The following is an 18,902-nucleotide window of genomic DNA, read 5'->3' as shown; positions in this document are numbered from 1 at the left end:
AACGAGCGGGGTGTGCCAGGGAATGAATTACACTGTGAGTTTCTGCATCCATAAAAATGAGGCCACTCTCGGGTCAGGCGGGTAGGTGATGTGTCATGGAGGCAGGTTAAACTGATTCCACCCTCTGGCTTGCTGACTTGAAGCTGACAAAAGGGGCTATGTTGCAGCTTCAGGCTCAGAACCTGGCTATTTTGAACCAGGAGAGCCTCTGGATTTTTCTTTCTTAGGATTGTATTTTCTTCTTTCTTTACTTCTGTCCTTCCTTCTCTTTCTTTTTTTCTGTTCCCTCCCTCCTGTCCTCCTTTTCTTCCCTCCTGTCTTTCTCCTTTCTTCTTTTAAAAAACCGTTCCTTTACTATTTGCACAGAAATCCAAATCAGTTTTATTCTTGGGGTAAGGATTTTGGTTGTTTGGGTAAAATCCCTATTTCTTTATCTCCTTTTAGCATCTTGTTAAATAGAACAAATTGCACTATTTCCATTTTTGCTTTCCAAAAGCAATTACTTCCCTGTCATTTCTAGACATTCAGGCATAAGCGTCTGCCTTGATTATCCATCCTTCCACCCCCTCCCCCTTTCAAATCCTCAGGCTTCTGCACTGCTAGGGAAGGATTCAATTAAATGAGGTGTCAATGGAGCTACAATGGTTTCAGGTCAGATATATCAGTAAAAAGCTCTGGAGCTGGCGCTGCCCCCATGTATGTAAATGTATATATTTATACCGTGGATGTCAACTTGCAGGACTTTCTTCCTCTGCTTTTCCCTGATCAAAGATGATTGCTGAGGCAATTACTGCAAAGGAAAAGAAAATCAGGCCTCCCCTTCATCCTTTGGCTGTCGGAGTTTAATTGCTTGGAACAATGGAGCAGGAGCCTCTTTCCTTTGCACACATCAGCACACAAACTTTCACGCATGGCTGTGCTAGGATGTGAACACACAAGGATAGCAATGCAGGAAAATATTCATGTGTCCCTTAGTCCTTATACATGTACATGTACACAGGTCTGCCTGCAAAACAAAGAAAAAAATACTGCATTCTCTGGCTAATTCAATAAAAGTGATGCATAGTATCTGGCTTGCATTAAAATCAATGTTTTTGTTTTCCTTTATAAAACACAAAGATTTTTATTCCTGTTCCAAAGAGACAGTTAAAGTTAAGAAAAGGGGGTGGGGGGTGCAGGGAGAAGTCACAGCAACAAAATATGCAAATTCTTTAAATGGCTTTTGTTCGTTTGTTTGATTCTTCTGTACACACAAAGAAGCCTAGCTCTTTGCACAAACACTTCACAAATTAAAACCCCCTCAGACCCTTTTTGCTTTGTATAGATAGTTACAAGGACAAGCTGACTAATCTATGCTATTCACTGTGTTCTGGGTTTATTCTTGTTTTTGTTCTCATATGACATGGGCCATGAAGGATTCCAACTTGCATCAACAAATATAAGGAGTGACATTCAGATGCAGAAAATCCAGTCTCTCTATAATTAGTTTTGTTATGCCCAGGCACTAGTAGTGCACTCAGCTTCAGGCTGGGGTGAGTCCCTGGTCATGTGTACAACACAGGCTCTAAAGCATCCACATGGCAGATTTAGGTTTCTTTTCAGACTCCAGAGAGCTGTCAGATTTTAAATATTATTATTTGACCTAATTGGTTCCTCCTTTGATGGCAAGAGAGTAAAAACAGGGAACAAACCCTCACCAACCCGTCAAAGCATAAAGGCACGCTGCAGACACTTGGCTTTGTGTTAAAACCACTAGAAGGTTTGCTTTTCTTTTTGTGGAGTAAGTAGTGAAGGCTGTGGAATGAAGCACATGCCCCTCCTTTCTAGGAGAGTTAAGAATTAACACAGCTTTTGAGGAAAAAGGCAATTCGGTACTTTTTCCACTGTGGTGATTTTGACATTTTTTTTTTTTTTCCTGAAAAATGGTGGTGGTGTGTAACCAAGTGCAAACAAAAGAGATCCCAAAGTGTTTTATTTTAGAGATTGGGAGATCAATGTGGATATGTGGAAGGGTTCCACAAATATGCCAAAATGATGTTACCTAACCCTTGATAATATCTGTTTTATTATTGTTGTTTTTTGCTTAGTCTGGTTTCAAATCTAACTCTGCCCTTGGATTTTGTATTTCTGACACCCTTCTCTAATGGCCCTCAGTGCCTCCTTACACATGTGTCTGACTCCAGCTGCAGCCACCCAGCTCCTCTGATGCTGATAGGCTCAGACTCTGTCCTGCCCTGAGTGCTCAGTTAATAGTAGTGGCAGTAAAATAAATATAGAATACATAAACATAAAATAAACATAGAATTACAACCCTGGACAAAGGCCATGATAAAGGTGAGTACAAGGTGATGGGAGAGTCCCAAGGAGAGGCACCTAACCCATTGGGAGGGGAGGAATTGACATGAGATCACTTACTGAAGGAAGTGATTCCTGGGCCCCAGTTCAGTTGGATAAGTAAGAATTAGCCAGCAGGGTACAGGGTACCTGGTACAAACCTAAAGTCAGCCAATGCCAGCTTGCATTTGAGATTTCATTTTTAAGTGGTTTGATCTCCCTAACTCCCATTCAATGGGAAGTCCAACGTCCTCCTCCAGAGCTTTGCAAATTCCTGGGTGGGCTGGCTTGAAGACTAGCTCCTACCACACACTTGATGGCACTGGCATTGAACTTCCTTTGCCACATCCCTTCCCTCTGGTCTGTGCCAATCCAGGTGAGACAATCGGTACCACCAAAATGACCCACAAAATGTGTTTGTGGGAACATCTTGAATTCTGAGAGGAGAGAGATTTTACATTACCATATATATTATTGGCCCCTTTTTGGTTCCCCCAACTACCCCCTTCTCTCTTTTCTGCAGCCCTCTCCCCTCAGACTCCTCCTGAAGCAACTCCCTTTATTATGGAAATCAATTTAGTGCTCTACTCTGTCCTCTGCTCCAGTCTGCCTCCACATACAAAATGTGTATACCCACTGCCTTTTAGCAATGCATGTACACATATATAAACACACGCACACGCACACACATACACATATGCACCTAGTAGGGGCTTGGAATTTCAGTGTTTTTCATCTTCCTCCTTTTCTTGTCTCTTCAGAGACTGATTTCCTCATGCTACGGCTTATGGAATCCCTCCTCACTACATCTTCAACAAGGTAGGTCTGTCCCACAAATATTTATTATGCACCAACCATGTGCCTGGCTCCTACAGGCACTGGAGACACAGCAGAAACAAAACAAAACAGAACAACCCCTGCCCCCATGGGTCAGCTTTAGTTTTTACTACCATTTGCCCTCTGTTTTCTAGCCAGTAGAAAGTATTCAATAAATCTTTGCTCAGTGAGAATTCTTACTCCAACTTTCTTCTGCTGCCTTATCTCTTACTACTTCTCTTCCCCAACCTTATGTTCTAGCCCACTGTTGACTCTTCCAACTCTCTTAGATCATTCCTACTGCTAGAACCTTGTGAGGAACATTTTAAAATCTAATATTTATTGAGTTCTTTTCATGAGCTTTGCACAGTGCCTTATATTTACTTTTTCATTTAATCCTCACAAAACCTAATAAGGTAGAATAATATTATTCCCATTTCACAGATGAATAAAAGCTTAAAGCTGTTTGGTTTTCTTGCCCAGTAGCTGGTCTTCACCAAATACAATCCTAGCCACCCTTCAAGTCCAATCCCAAACCCTTTGATCTCTCCTACCTTTGAAACTCCACATCACTGTTTCAGCTCTGACTAAACCTAATTTACTATTTGTATTAAAGTTATTTTTCTGACTTTTAGACTCTAAGCTCCTCAAGGGCAAAGGATGGGTACAGCTTATTTTTGGATCGACTCTCCTGCTTGCATAAAGCAGCATCAGTATTGAATGCAATGATCTCAGCAAATGGCTTGTCTCAAAAAAGGAGCTGAAGGTCACTTGAATTATCAGCACCTTCTAGAAGGTTCAGAATACTGGCCTAGATATAGCAAGAATTTTGAATATTCTATAAAAACTGTATAGTGTGAATCAACAAGACCCTTAACTTTGAGAGTAATCTACACAATAATAGAAATAAATAATATTGTGGAAGTTAAAAAACTAAAAAAAAAAAAAAAAAAAAAGCCAATTACAGAACCACTAAAAAATGAGAGGGATTACAGCTGCTATTGTTACTTGGTTTGGGTACAGGTAAATTTGGTACAAATGCTAGGTCAGAATAGCATGTAACTAGAAAAGAGACCCTGTTTGAAGTGCTCCTGATCTGTATCTAGTGGAGACAGAGAATGGTTGTGTGTGCATGTGTCCAGTTTTCTTCTCTCCTGTTCCTTGCCAGTGAGGTGATGAGAAAATGTCTTCTCAAGGGAGTGTCACCAAGGGCTCACATTGAATTCTGCTATGGGTAAGGGAGAGAAGGGAATTACAGGTGTCTGGCCTGTTTCTTTGTGGTAAAGTTGAAGTTTGCCTATTCTTCTTTACACCATGTAATCAATACTTATTTTATGTAGCTGTAGATAGTTACAAAGAAATAAGTATTAATACCTAACATAGGTGAAGATGTGAGAAAGAGAAAGAGAAAAGACAGAGCTGACTACTAGAATGGAAGAGTGTTCAAAGGAAGTGGTGAAATATGGCAGTAGGACTCAATAAACAGAAATGAGTTCATTGAGGTTGTTTCTTTAAAAAAGGTAAAAAACTGTTTTATGTCATAAATTTTTTCTGGTCATTATATCACCTATTTGCTGGCTGGAATTCTGATTCCTTTTTTTTTTTTTTTTGAAAAAAAATTTTTTACTTAGTTGCTTTGAGACTCTTTAATTTTTTTATTATGCTTTGTGCTAGTCAAATGTCAGATCAAACAACGTTTTTATTGTGAAAATGTGGTAGAAACAGTTTTGTATATAGGATGGAATTTATATACAGTCAGGAAAAAAAATCTTCCAGGTAACATTCCTCAGCTTCATAGATGATGACCTCTACAGAGGTAGTCAAGACTTTCTACCAACAGTTTTCAGGTTATCCAGGAGGTTAACCTCTATGAACAGCATCCACTGGCCCTCTTCCCTCTGGCTTCCAGTCGGTTCAACTAAAGAGGATCCGTGGGAGGGAGGAAATTCCCTGCATCCCTGTAGATTATGCCAGGGTGGCTGTGTGTTCTTTGATTGGAAGCCACAGCTCCTCTCAAGATGTCCTCTCTACACAACTCTCTCCACTTCCTCACCTTCAGGCCCATGGGCGGTAATAGCTTCCCTGCTACCAGCTCCAGGGTACTGCACTGTCACTTGCTGTTTCCTTGCACTCCTGCCCACACCTCTGGAAGTAGCTGCTTGAATTATGACAACTGTTTCTTGTTGGGACCCTGACTGATATACTTAGGTACTTATTTATTCTTAATTCTTATTACTTCCTACCTCATCTCACTGTTTCAGTCAGATGAGCTTGACTGGTTGTATACTTAACTCAACTCTTTTGTTTTGGAATGCCTTCATATTTCCCTCTTCCAATCCAGGTTTATCAATATTTTATCACCCAGCTCAGGAGTACCCCCCTACCCTATGACCTAATCCCAATGTAAAATAACCAATCTCACCTTTCGTTACTCTAAGTATTTGGCACCTATATCTTTATTTGTTTCATGTATGGATGGGTGCTTGCATTTGTTTTCCCTAGGGAGACTATAAGCTCATAGAAGAGCAAAGACTCTGTCTTTCACTTTTGAATTCATTAGCTCAGTTCATTCAATAAAGAGTTTTTGTATATGTCAGGCACTGTCCTAGGCTTCAGGGATAGAGCAATGAATAAAACAGACAAAAAATCCTTGACCTATTGGAGTTTCCATTCTAAAGTATGTAACAGATGATACAAAATAACTAAAATTTGTAATATGTCAGATAATGATAAAATCTAAGGATAAAAAAATAAGCAAAAAAATGGGAATAGAAAACTTCAATGAGGGAGTGTTGAAATTTTAGATATCCCTGAGAAGATGACTAAAGGTGATGGGTGGTAGGTATTCCTGCAGATAGCTAGCAAAGAGCATTTTAGGCACAGTGGAAAAGCAACTGCAAAGATTCTGTGGCAGGACACTTCTGTTCAATGCACAAAAGGAGGTCAGTTGTGGCTGGAGTGATACCACGTAAATATATTACCTTGTAACATTTAAAATTCAAATTAAGTAGTGTAGCTGAAAAACTCCAATCAAAAGCAAGCACACAACAAGAAGCCCTGAACAGTAAAATCTCAATTGGCACAAATTGCAAAAATGGCCACTGGATATCACCCAGGAAGCCTCTTGGCTTTGGGTATTTTTGTGATTCTCCATTGCCACTAGGACACTAGGAGTCTAGAGGAAGGGCAGCCTGGGAGAGGTAAATGCTGCCCCCCCCCCAACTAGGTTTTCATCATTTGGTTATCACAGATAGACATATCTGACTTAATGATGCTTACTACTGTCACATGCAATCACTTAAGGTTTCTTCCATATCTTCATTTCAGAGACTGAGCAAAATGTATAATTTTGTCATTCCAGATGAAATAATTCATATCTAGAAGACCAATCACAGAGGAGCCACCATAGTTTACATATAGATAAGCATTCTCTTCCCTAGCTTTCAGTTTTCCTACTACCACTCCAACAATTTTCTTTTTTAGATTTTCTTCCTTGCTGTCTCCTCCTCCATTTGGTCATTAAGTGTCCCTCAAGACACTAAGAAGTTTTAGGCCTTCTTCTCTTCTCAGGCTGTGCTGTCTCTAAAGTGCTAATGCATGTCCATGGCTTCAGTTACCACCTTTACCCAGGTAAGCCTCAAATTTTCTCTCTCTAGCCCCAACCTTCCCTCTGAGCTCCTGTACATACATTCAGATCCAAATGGACACCTCCAAATGACACATCCACTCAGCTGTCTCAAAGGCATCTTAAACTCACTGTGTCCAAAACCAAATTTAACACCTCCATGCTCTCTCATTCCACCAACCTGGTCCTCCTTAGGTGTTCCTTGTCTTGGTTAAGGCACCATCATCTACCATATTCCATGCTCCAGTGCCCCACATCATCTTGACTTCTCTCTCCTTCACTCTCCATTCCCCCATATATCCAAGTTATCACAAGCTCTGCTAATTTTTCTTCCTAAACATATCCAGAATTTGTCCCTTTCTCTCTTCCATGGCTACCATTCTAGTTCCAACTACTACCTTCTTTCTCCTGGACTACTGCAATAGTCCTAAGAGTCTGGCTCTTGAACTCATTCACTCTGTTCTCCATACTTGAATCAGAACAGTTTTTTTGATACAGAAATCTTATGATGTCACCCTCTACTTAAAACACTTCAATTACTTCCTGTGGTTTTTAAAACTAATCACATTCACTCTTTTATGTACCAAATTCCCCTCTACCACGAGTCCTCTGTTTAGCCTCTGACTAGAAGGCTACCATGCCCCCACTCCCACCATGCCAAAATAACCCCCCTTACATAGTTAACTTACAGGCTTTCTCAAAATTGCTTTCCCTGATGTTTCTGATGAGATCAGTTCTTCCTCATAGCACTAGACTCTTCTTCATTCAATTGAAAAATATTCAAGCACCCACAAAGCACTAGGCACTGTTTTGGCCCTGAGGTTGTTCTCTCTCTAGGGTCTCCAGGGCCTTAGAAGTCAATGAACAAAACAGTCAGTCTTTGCCTTTAGAGAGTTTACATTCCAGTGTGGGGGAGAGACATGAGCAAATAAACAAATGAACATATATTATAATGTTAAGCAGCAATTAGTGCTATGCAAAAAAATAAAACAGGGTCAGAGGACAGAGTTAAGGCAGTTGCAATTTTAGACAGGGTGAACAGGGAAGGCTTCTCTGAGGAAGTGACATTTGAGCAGATAAATATTTGAAGTGGAGTGAGCTGTGTGAATGTCTGTGGGAAAGACATTCTTGGCTAAAAGAACAGCAAGTACGAAGCCCAAAGATGTGAGTATGCTTGGTATATTTAAGGTGTATTTAAGGAACAGCAAGGAGGTCAGTGTGGCTGAAGTGCAGTGAGTAAGGGGAAAAGTAGTAAAAAATGAGTTCAGAGAGGTAGCCAGGGGTTATATCACATTGGGCCATGTAGGGCCATGCAAATCGTGTAAAGACTTAATATTTTATTCTGAGTGATGAGGCATCATTGAAGGAGTTTGAAAAGAGGATGACATTATCTGATCTGCATTATAAAAGGCTAATTCTGGCTACTGAACAGAGAAAAGAGCACAGGAGAAGTAAAAGTGGAAACAGAGATGCCAGTTAGGAGGGTATTACAGTATCCAGATGAGAAACGGTGGTGGCTTGATCTGGGGTGGTAGCAGTGGAGGTGGTGGGAAGGATCATACAATGCATAGGACAACCCAGAGTTTCTGTTGAGAAACTCTGCTCTGATTAAAGATTGCTGCTCAATGTTACATAAGTTCTATTATGACAGGGACCTTGGGGGAGGGGTGTCTACCATTGTCCTCACAGTTCCTGACACATAGGGGAAACTCAATAAAATATTTGTTTAATTAATTTATTTACACAAATAAAGACAAAAATAAGTTCTTAAGAGAAATTTTAAGGTTGAAAGGAGGTAAATTTTATAAATAAAAAAGAAATGAAGAGATAGGTGACATCATCAACATGGTGACATAAACAGCTACTGAAAACTTCTTTCCAGAGATTCAGTGAAAAAAAGGACAATTCTGAATTGTTTGAAACTCTGAGAGGATATAGACTGGAGAATGACCCTGCAAATGCTGAATTGAAGAAAGAGAAGCATATCATGTAGGAATCTTCCCATCCCAGGCCAGCCGGTCCTCTCCCCTCCCCCTCACTTGATCTTATGTGGAAAAGGCACAGAATCAGCAGATGGGACCCTTCCCACCACAGACACAGACTACAGCATCTCTCACAGAAGTGAGACATACCCCCACCATTTGAAGACTCAGGGGATAGGGGAGGACATTTCAAGGCCCAGGTCAGTGAGAAGCAAAGAGACAGAAAATGCAGACAGACACTGTGTTTCCAGCCCTGGGTCTGAAAGATCTTTCCCCACCTTTGAGGGAAGCAGTAGCTAGTGGCTGTTTCCTTGCCTGGAGGATGGCTGGAGTACTGAGTCAGCTGAGGGACTACTTTGCCACAGGTGGAGCCCACACTGAGCCAGATTTTGGCCAGCAAAATGAGGGCCTAGGGATCCCACAGTTTCAGCTCACTTGAGTAGACACAGCCTGTACTTGGAGGCAAAGCAGCCTCTGAGGTCAATTGCGTTACTAAACAGCACCATCTGCTGGACAGTCTGGAAGGTGCAAGGGAATTGAAAAACTTTTAAAAAGATGCTTCATATCCTCTCTTAGGATGACAGGAGCTGGTCTACATGCCCTGTATGGAAACCTGGCCCTATTTTGGCTGAGAAAAACAGAAGACACAACTGTTAAAGCAGGGCTGTAAAACAAACCCAGGTCTTGCTGGCCAGTGGAAAGCAGAGCACCACTGGAAGCCAGCAGATTTGTATTACTACATACAGTGAACTTTCTTGGATGCCCAGTGCCTACCTCCCATCCATGTGGTAGGCCATGATGGGCGCCTGACTTGGGGGGAAGACTGGGGTGTAAAGCCAATCTGACAACTGGCCAGTGAGAGAAACAAAGAAATAAAGAGATCAGAGACAACCAACAAGAAAACCCTAGAAAAAGAGAGAAAACAACCTCCAGAATAAAATAATCAAGAAAATCAGATGCCTAGACAGCAAAAAATCATGAGCCACACAAGGAATCATGAAGATATGACCCAGTCAAAGGAACAAACTAACACTTCAGCTGAGATTCAGGAGTTGAAAGAACTAAAGATGTTCAAACAAACCTTCTAAATCAAATCAACGAGTTGAAAGAAAATGTGACAAAAGAGATGAAGGATATAAACAAGATGTTGGGTGACCATAAGGAAGGATTCATAAGCTTAGAAAAACAAATGGCAGAACTTACAGAAATGAAAGGCACAACAGAAGAGATGAAAAACAAAATGGAGATTGTGCTGGTTTGAATGTATTATGTCCCCCCAAATGCCATTATCTTTGATGCAGTCTTGTGTGGGCAGGAAACGTATTGGCATTGATTGGGCTGGAGAATTTTTTTTTAAAATTCAGTTTTATTGAGATATATTCACATACCATACAATCTTCTGTGGTGTATATTCAACTGTTCACAGTACCATACCGTAGTTGTGCATTCATCACCCCAATCTATTTTTGAACATTTTCCTTACACCAGAAAGAATGAGAATCAGAATAAAAAATTAAAATAAAAAAAAAGAACACAAAAATCACCCCCCCCATTCCACCCTATTTTTCATTTAGGTTTTATCCCCATTTTTCTACTTATCCATCCATACACTGGATAAAGGGAGTGTGATCCAAAGGGTTTTCACAATCACTCTGTCACCCCTTGTAAGCTACATTGTTATACAATGTGTGAGGGCAGTGGTATGATATATTGAAAGAGAAAAACTGCCAACCAAGAGTCCTATATCCAGCAAAACTGTCCTTCAAAAATGAGGGAGACATTAAATGTGACAGGAAAAATATACCAAAGCTGAATGTCTGGGAGGGAGGGGTATAGGGAGGGCGTGGAATTCTTGGTAGTGGTGTTGTTGACTGACCTTATTGCTGTATTTTATTTTATTTTTAATTTTATTTTTACTTTTATCCTTTTTATTATTCTTTTGTTTCAATTCTTTTTTTTTTTTTTTTGAGTAATGAACATGTGTAAGTGCTAATTGTGGTGATGAATGCACAACCATATGATGATACTGTAAACAATTGGCTGTACACTGTGGATGATTGTATGGTATTTGACTATATCCCTATAAAATTGCAGGGGAAAAAATAAACAGAGGGACACAAGTGTTGGAGAGAACTTGGAGAGAGAGATGTATATATTCACTGTTGGTGGGAAAGTAGAATGGTGTAGCCTATCTGGAGGACAGTATGGTAGTCCCACAAGAAACTAAGTATGTGGGGGTTTCAAGGTCCTGCAACCTCAGTATGGGGTATATACTTGGAAGATCAGAGAGCAGGGACACGAATGGACATTTACGCAGCAGTTTTTATGGCATCAGTATTCACTATTTGCAATAGACATGGTGGCCTAGGAGTACATTGACTGATGAACAGAATGGTGAACTGTGGTGTATGCATACAATAGAAAATTGAGTGGCTACAAGAAGAAATGAAGCCATGAGACATGCAATGAGGTGAATGGATCTTGAGTACAGCATTTTGAGTGAAGCATGTCAGAAACCAGAGGAAAAACATTACAATACCTCACTAATATGGACTAACTATAATGTGTAAACTCTGAGAACTGAATCTTAGAGCACAGCTTATCAGGGAAATGCTTATTGTAATGGTCTCTAGATTGTAAGTTCTTATAGCAGTCACATTTATTCCTCAGTTGTAATGGTTATCTCTAAATCCTGAGATGCTGAGCTCCTTGTGCATAACCTGATTGGTCTCTGGAACTTTGGGTATCTGTGTGACACATGAGATTCAGAGCTAGAACTTGGCAGCTATGAATGTTAGTATTACTCCATATGGCAACTGTTGAAAGAGCTGAAAAAGAAATCAGACTTTAATTAGAGATATGAACAAAGAGGATCTGGTTAGGACTAAGGCCCAAGGGTAAAGGACAATACTGACTGGGTTTTGAAACTACAACTTATGTGTGAGACCAAGAGAGGAGATGTTTATCTGGTACAGGATCTATATTTCTGTAGCACACTAGATAATCTAACTTGTATGAGCAGTTTGTTTGAACACCATAGGTGCAGAGAGACGGAAATGGGAAGTGGGATTTGCTGAGTTTGTACAGGCTGGGGTGAAATCCCAACACATCCCAGAGTGATATGGGCAGAGAGTATAAGTGTATTTGTGGGCCCCCCCTGAGGAGCTGGGGAGAAATGTGGAAGCGTTGGACTTCCCCACCTGGGTTATTGCTGATTTTCGCACAAACATTGAGGACTGCCAATTTAGTGGGCTGAGCCCTTGATCTGGGGGCCTTCCCCTGTGAGGCTAGTTACTGCAAGGGAGAGGCTAAGCCCACTTATAATTGTGCCTAGGAATAACCCTCAGACAACCTCTTTGTTGCTCAGATGTGGCCCCCTCTCTCTCTCGGTCCACTCTGCAAGTGAACTCATTACCATTCCTGCTAGTGGGACATGACTCCCAGGGGTGTGAATCCCCCTGGCAATGTGGGATATTATTCCTGGAGAAGAGCATGGACCCAGCACTGTGGGATTGAGAAGATCTTCTTGACCAAAAGGGGGAAGAGAGATGAAGCAAAGTAGGATTTCAGTGACTGAGAGATTTTAAATGGGGTTGAGAGATCACTCTGGAGGGTATTCCTATGCTCTCTCTATATATCACCTTTTAGTCTTTAGTGTGTTGGAATGGCCATGAGGGAAATATCTGAAGCCGTCAAACTGCAACCCAGTGACCTTGATTCTTGAAGACGATTGTATAACTATGTAGATTGTATAGTGTGACTGTGAAAACATTGTGGCTTGCACTCCCTTTATCCAGTATATGGACAGATGAGTGGGAAAATGGGGACAAAAATTAGATGAAGAATAGAGTGGGATGGAAAGATTTAGGTGTTCTTTTTTGCTTTTATTTTTATTTCGGAGTAAGGAGAAAGTTCAAAAATTGACTCTGGTGATGAATGCACAACTATATGATGTTGCTGTGAATAACTATACATTGTGGATGACTGTAGGGTGTGTGAATATATCTCAATTAAACTTATTTAAAAAGCAAATGAACAATGAGGGCAGGAGGGGAATGGGATGTTTTTGATGTTCTTTTTTGATTTTTATTTTTTTTTTTGGAGTAATGAAAATGTTCAAAGTTTGATTGTGGTGATGAAAGCACAACTATATGATGATACTGTGAACAACTGATTGTACACTTTGACTGATTGTATGTTATGTGATTATATCTCAATAAAATTGCATTTAAAAAAGAAAAAGAAGGATGGAAGAAGTCTCAGAGAGGGTGTTTTAAGCTCTATTCAGAGGACTATAACAGGGTGTTTCAAATGCAATCATTTCACAATATTTGTCATATCTGTGCATTACCTTTATTACTTAATATTTTATTTAAATTAATTTACATGGATTTATCTAAACAAATTTATTTTTATAGGAACTTTTAGTATCACAAATGGAAAGTCACTTTTGCTTGCACCAAATAGAGGATAATCATGAACATAGATATGATGAAAACAAAACAAAAAAAAATGAGAGAGAGTTTAAAATATTTACAGATAAAGAGATTCTGAGAGAGTTTGAGAACAGGAGACCTCCTCTACAAGAAATACTAAAGGGAGTGATACAGACAGATAGGAGAAGACAGCAGAGAGAGGTTTGAAGAAGAGTGTAGAAATGGAGATATCAGGAGATAGAAAGAGGGTAGAGATAGGGCATTTGATGCTGAAGGAGCATAGAATGTTCAAGAGGACTGACTGTATAGATCCATAAATGATAGCACAATACTGTGTGATGATAGCACAATACTGTGTGATGGTAGCACAACACTGTAAGTACACTGAAAAAAGATGACTGTGAGTATGGTTGAAAGAGGAAGGTTAGGGGTATTGACACCAGAAGGAAAGATAGGAGATAATGACTGGAACTGTATAGCTTAGTGAAACCTAGAGTGGTCAATGACTGTGATTAAATGTACAAATATAAGAATGTTTTTACATGAGGAAGAACAAATGAATATCAACTTTGCAAGGTGTTAAAAATGGTATGGTATTGGGGAAAAAATACAATCAATGCAAACCAGAGCCTATAGTTAACAGTAACATTGTAATATGCTTCCATTAATTGTAACAAAGACAACACACTAAAGCTAAATGTCTAGAAAAGGGGGATGTAAGGGAGAGGTATGGGATCTTAGTGTTGGTGTTCTTGTAAGAACTTTTTATTGTATTTCATTTTATTTTTTTAAAAATTTTTTTAGTCGTCATTTTTTATTTTTTATTTTTTCTCCTCTTCCTCTTTCTTTGCAGAAGAAACAGAAATGTCCTCATATAGATTATGGTGGTGAATGCATAACTGTGTGATTATACTGGGAACAGTGTTTTAAAACCTCAACTTCTGTGTGCAACCGCAGGAGAGATGCTTATTTGGTGCAAAATTTCTATTTTCTATAGCACACTATATAATTGAACCTATATGGTCAGTTTATTCAAACACTATAATTAAATGGAACATTGACTAGGAAATGAGATCCAGTTTGTTTGTTCAGGCTAGTGTGAAGCCCTGATATATCCCAGAATAATTTGGGCAGAGAATGAAAATGTATTTGCAAACCCCCCTTGAGGGACTGGGGAAAAATGTGGAAATATTAAACTTCCCCACCTGGGGAATTACCAATATTCTCACAAGCATTAGGGACTGCCAATTTAGAAGGCTGAGCCCTCAATCTTGGGGCTTGCCCTTATGAAGCCTGTTATTGCAAAGGAGGGGCTGAGTCTACTTATAATTGTGCCTAAGAGTCACCCCCAAAGAACCTCTTTTGTTGCTTAGATATGGTCTCTCTCTCTCTCTCAACTCAGTGCCCTCCTCCTTACATGGGACATGACCCCCAGGGGTGTAAATCTCCCTGGCAATATGGGACATGACTGCCAGGGATGAACCTGGACCCAGCATCAACAGACAGCATCAAGGGATTGAGAAAGCCTTCTTGACCAAAAGGGAGAAGAAATATAAAACAAAATTAAGTTTCAGTGGCTGAGAGATTTCAAATGGAGTTGAGAGGACATTCTGGAGTTCATTCTTATGCATTATATAGATATCCCTTTTTAGTTTTTAGTGTATTGGAATAGCTACAAGGACTTACCTGAAACTGGTGAACTGCAACCCAGTATCCTTGATTCTTGAAGATGATTATATAACCATATAGCTTATATAGTGTGACCGTGTGATTGTGAAAACCTTGTGGCTCACACTTCCTTTATCCAGTGTATGGACAGGTGAGTAGAAAAATGGGGACAAAAAGTAAATGAATAATAGGGAGGAATGGGGGGATGGGATGTTTTCGGTCTTCTTTTTTACTTTAATTTTTATTCTTATTCTTTTTTTTTTGAGGTAATGAAAATGTTCAAAAATTAATTGTGATGAATGTACAACTATATAATGGTACTATGAACAACTAATTGTACACTTTGGATGACTGTATGGTATGTGACTATAGCTCAATAAAATTGAATTTAAAAAATGAAATGAAGAGGCAAAAAGGATTAAATATTATTTATCATCAGACTTTTCAATGGCAGTCTTTTATGCCAGAAGAAAAGAGGGAACATATTTAAGATACTCAAGGAAACAAAATGTGAACCAAACATTTTATATCCAGCAAAACTGACCTTCAAGTATAAAGGGCATAGAAAAATTGTTATCAACATGTAAGATCTCAGAGAAATTGTTCCCATAAGCCCTTCCTAAGAATCTACAAGATAACAAACTTTAGACACTAAAATGACTACAGAGACATTGAGCATCAAATATATAGTTACTTGTAGAACTAAGATTGAATGGGGTTAAAAAGAAAAATTATAGTTTATGATAGCTATTTGATCTGAAAATGTAAACATAGTACAACTGTTAAAAAAATGAGGGAGGAGGAGAAATTGGGTTAATATATGCCAAAAATATATTTAACTTTTTAATAATAAGAAATGATGGTGGTAGTATTAGATACTTCTGAGACTCATGTGTATGTAATGTGGGATAAAGTAAATGTATAATTTTGGGATATTCTCATTCTATCATCCCTGTATCCTTGAAAACCAGAATTTTTGATGTGGAAGAAAGAAGATATAGGGGTAATATGGAACATTTTAATTAACCCTGTAGTCCTGAATTTGAATCGGAGACCTCAATATGAACTCATGAGGTATTTTATCTCTTTCTATAGGAAGTAAATTTAGAAAATAATAAAGAATATCTATATATAAAACATATAATAAAGTAATATAAATATATTATATGTAATTAAATACATATATTTATATATTTAAATAAATATATATATCAAGATAGGAAATGTATGCTATATTTTCACATATATTTATATATACTCACATTATACACACACACACACACACACACACACACACACACACATATGTACATATATATTTCCTAGCACAATCCAATGAAAAGGCCTGGAACAATAAGCAATCCAGTAGTATTAAGAATCATTAGTGCCCAGATTGCAGTTTTGAAAAACCATTTCCCATGAAAGTAATTCAAAATCCATTGGAGAAATGCCAGGTCAGTGGCAGAAAAATAGAGGATGAGCTGGAATATCTTAACATACCATACAGCACAGTAGGTATCAAAGACTATTAGTGTCATGCCAAAAGGACTCAGAAACTAATTTAAAGAGGCTTTGTCCCATAGGCAAAGATGGGACATTTTGACCTTCAATAATTATAAGCATTGCAATGAACTAAAATTTATCAAATGTGTTTAAATCCATGAATTTATAATTACATTTTTTTAAACTCAAGCATTTATTTAGCCTTTTTCATAAGAACTGTTCCAAATAGATGAGGGAAGTACCTCTTTAAATAATTGCTCCACCTAATATATGAAAATAAAATAGATCAAGAATATCACCATTTTGCAATGACCCATGGATTAAATGGACCTAGGAATTAAGCATTAATTGCTAACATAATACTAAAAAAGAACAAAAAACAGTCATTATGTGCCTCCTGATAGAAGAACACACCTATGGTCTTGCCAAAGGTTTTGAATTTCCAGAGGTCAAACCTTTGGATCCAGCTGCCAAGTTGCAGAGGACAGAGGAACAGGTTGAACCACACCATGGATCTGCAATCAGGAAAATGCAGACTAGGAGAAACTCTATGCTCACACAACCTGGGCTCTTCAGCAAATAAACTGTAAGGTGAGGAAAGGAGGGAGAAACTAGACTTTCAAGTTTAAAAAATTGACAAGACTAATCTACAGTGTATAGGGATATATATTTGGGTGATAAAACAAAGAAATGCAAATAACTGTTATCACAGTCAGGACGGAGTAATGGGGTTGATTATGATGGGGACCATAAGGAACTTCTGGGGTGCCTGGTAAAGTACTATTTCTTGATCCAGGTGGTAGTTATAAGTGTTCACCTTATAATAATTCACTAAACCATACATTTGTTTTGAATAGTTTTCCATATCTACATTTATTTTATTTTAATAGGTGCTAAAAAGCTAACAGTAAAGGAATACGCAAAGCTAGATAGATAGATCTATAGATGATACATATGAAGGTAGGTAAATATTAGGTAGGTAGGTAGCAGATAGGCTCAGACTGGCAGAAATCAAAGCAGAGGAAACCACAGTTCCATAGCCCCAGACAAATGTGGGATTCTTCCTAACAATTACAAATAATAGGAGTTGGATAATTTATTAAAGAACAGTATTCTGAGTCCGGTGGGCCCTCTGTCCGTTTTTTCCCTGGGTAAGCAGAACATTTATTAGCAGATGCTTTTACTCTCTGGTCAAATGAGATATACTCTATGCAGAAAGTGATTGGTCTGCCCAGAGATGCCTCCATGGTGGGCACTGGAGTCTAACAGAGAAGCAGAGCAAAGCTTGAGCCCCTCAGTACTGCCACGGAAGACTTGGAGGAGAGAGACAAAGGAAGGGCAGTTCCATCCAGGAGTGATGCATGCAAAAGTCCTTTACCTCCAGAGTAAGTCTCCCTGCCTGTCTGTCAAAAGCTCCTCAGTCATTTACATGGAACTGGAAATCAGTCTTTCTTTTCATGAGTGAGGCCTACTAGGGAAATGGACCTACTAATTACAGAGGAAACCATTATCATGATTCATAATTATGTATGGATAATAAAGGAACTATTTGAGGAAAATCAGCATAAAGAAGGAGAAAATTACAAATGTATAAACAGAACGACTTACCCTGGAGGAAGTAGAGTTATTTGAGAAAACAGAAAAGAACTTTATATAAATTCTAATTTGTATCAGAGAAATCTGAGAAGCTATTGTGTGTATTAAATAAGACAGGATGCCATAAGAAGGGCAATAAAGAACCTAAAAAAATTCTTTGAAGCCAAAAAACTAACATTTCAAAAATAAAGAACTGAGCTATTGACTTTACTAATAAAATGGACATAGTTGGGTATTGGATTGGTGAAATGGAAGATAAAGTCAAGAAAATCTCCCAGAATGTAAAACAAAAAGCCAAAAAGCCAAAAAGCCAAAAAAAAAAAAAAAAAAAAGAGACCGAAAATTTGAAAGAAAATATATAGAGGATAGAACCAGAATGTCTACCATATGTTTAATAGGAATAATAGAAATTTCAAAGGGAGAAAATAAATATAGAGGAGAGGAATAAACACTCAAAAAATAATGAACTATAATGGAACAAAATTTCCCTGAGCTACGAAGGACAGAAATATTTGGATTGAAAGAGAATACAGAATACAAAATAGAATGAGTGAATAATGGATCAGAACTAGATATATCCTTGTAAAATTTCAGAACTTCAAGAGTTAAGAAAAAATTCTAAGTTTTCAGTGAAAGGGGAAAAGCTATGTATATCAGAATGAGGACAAGACTGATATCAGATTTCTCATTAGCCTCACTGGATGTTAGAAGATTTTGAAGCAATATCTTCACCATTCTTAGGGGGAAAATATCTATATTTAGCCAAGCTATCAATTAAATATGGATGTAGAATTAACAAAATTTTGGACATGTAAGACCTCAGAAAGTTTACCATTCATACACTGTATATGGAAAAAAAATTACTTAAGTATGTATTTGAGTAAATGACAAAGGAACCCAAAGATGAAAGTTACAAGAGACAATGGTGGCAATAATGACTGA

Source organism: Choloepus didactylus, chromosome 22 (assembly GCF_015220235.1).
Source record: "Choloepus didactylus isolate mChoDid1 chromosome 22, mChoDid1.pri, whole genome shotgun sequence".
NCBI classification, from domain to species: domain Eukaryota; kingdom Metazoa; phylum Chordata; class Mammalia; order Pilosa; family Megalonychidae; genus Choloepus; species Choloepus didactylus.
Note: the sequence above shows the minus strand (reverse complement) of the source record.